The 1,981-nt window shown below is 42.8% G+C and overlaps 1 protein-coding gene across 1 annotated transcript in view; it reads left to right on the forward strand.

Annotated features, from left to right (window-relative positions):
* LOC119412980 (complement C5-like) overlaps positions 1–1,981 on the forward strand; it is a gene marked incomplete in the record, with an annotated part of 48,175 nt that overhangs the window by 15,127 nt on the left and 31,067 nt on the right.

The following is a 1,981-nucleotide window of genomic DNA, read 5'->3' on the forward strand; positions in this document are numbered from 1 at the left end:
TGGTGCTGTTGTTGTTGTTGTTGTTGTTGCTGTTGTTGCTGTTGTTGCTGTTGTTGTTGTTGCTGTTGTTGTTGTTGCTGTTGTTGTTGTTGTTGTTGTTGCTGTTGTTGTTGCTGTTGTTGCTGTTGTTGTTGCTGCTGCTGTTGTTGTTGTTGCCGCTGTTGCTGTTATTGTTACTGTTGTTGCTGCTGTTGTTGCTGGTGTTGCTGTTGTTGTTGCTGCTGTTGTTGCTGTTATTGTTGTTGTTACTGTTGTTGCTGTTGTTGTTGCTGCTGTTGTTGCTGTTATTGTTGTTGTTACTGTTGTTGCTGTTGTTGCTGCTGCTGTTGTTGCTGTTATTTTTGTTGTTGCTGTTGTTGTTGCTGCTGTTGTTGCTGTTATTGTTGTAGTTGCAGTTGTTGCTGCTGCTGTTGTTGCTGCTGCTGTTGTTGCTGTTATTGTTGTTGTTACTGTTGTTGCTGTTGTTGCTGTTGTTGTTGCTGCTGTTGTTGCTGTTATTGTTGTTGTTACTGTTGTTGCTGTTGTTGCTGCTGCTGTTGTTGCTGTTATTTTTGTTGTTGCTGTTGTTGCTGTTGTTGTTGCTGCTGTTGTTGCTGTTGTTGTTGTTGCAATTACTTGATTATTTTATTTTGTTTTAGCTGTTCATAAGTTAAAACATTCAGCTCATTCAGGGCCTGGGAGTTTGTGTATTTTTTATACTTTTAAAAATAGGTAAAAAAAATTGTAAACATTTTGTAAAAGAACACCACAGATAATTCTTCAGTTTCTTGAAAAGGGTCTCTTTGAAATCTGCTTCAGCTACTGGCTCTGGTTTTGATTTCTTTAGTTAGTTTTAGCTTTTGATTTGCTTCTTTTAACTTGAACTCAGTTTTAGCTCATAGTTTTAGTTTATGCGTTGAATTTTAGCTCAAAGTTTTAGTTTATGTGGTGAGTTTTAGCTCATAGTATTAGGTTGCTTGGTTCATCGTTATCAGAAAGCAGTGAAAGCTGCTAAATCTAAATTCTTCTCTGATATAATTACCTCAAACTCTCACAACCCATGTGTCCTCTTCTCCACCCTAAACTCTGTTCTCCACCTCACTGAACCATCACCTCTGGAAGCCTCGACTGAGCTGTGCAACAACTTCCTACATTTCATTTTAGAAAAAATTGCGACCACCCGGCTCTCATTTCCCCCCCAACTCATGACCCATCCATCCCACCTCAATCTGTAGCTCCTTTTGACCATTTTGAACCCATCACTCTATCTTCTTTAGAGCAGGTCATGTGCAGCTTGAAACCTTCTGGCTCCCCCTTTGATGTGGTCCCCCCTCGACTACTAAAGGAGGTGTTTCCAACTCTAGGTCCGTCCATTCTTGCCATAGTAAACAGTAGTTTATCCACTGGCGTGGTGCCAAAATCCTTTAAACATGCTGCTGTCCAGCCTCTCCTGAAAAAAACAAACCTTGACCCCTCAGTCGTTTCCAACTTCCGGCCTGTCTCCAAACTCCCATTTGTTTCTAAAGTACTGGAGAAAATAGTCGAGTCCCAGTTGAAGTTCTTCCTGGAGGATCACGCCATCTTAGAGCTTTTCCAATCTGGCTTTAAACCTCTCCACAGCACTGAAACTGCCCTGCTGAAGGTCTTTAACGACATCTTCAGATTCACAGATACCGGTGATTCTGTGCTGCTTGTCCTGTTGGACCTCACAGCCGCCTTTGACACCATCGACCATGAGATCCTCATTGCTAGGTTGGAGCAGTGGGTGGGCGTCACAGGATCAGCCGTCAATTGGTTCAGATCTTACCTCACTGTCAGGTCCTTTTGTGTCTCCATCGAGGATTTTAGTTCTGCAGTGGCAGAGCTTAAATGGGGGGTTCCGCAGGGGTCCATACTGAGTCCCCTCCTATTCTCTTTATACCTGCTGCCGCTTGGTGCTATTTTCCGGAAACACAACATGCCCTTCCACTTCTATGCCGATGACTGTCAAATTTACTTCCCC

Source organism: Nematolebias whitei, chromosome 8 (genome assembly GCF_014905685.2).
Source record: "Nematolebias whitei isolate Nwh7 chromosome 8, NemWhi1, whole genome shotgun sequence".
Classification (NCBI taxonomy): domain Eukaryota; kingdom Metazoa; phylum Chordata; class Actinopteri; order Cyprinodontiformes; family Rivulidae; genus Nematolebias; species Nematolebias whitei.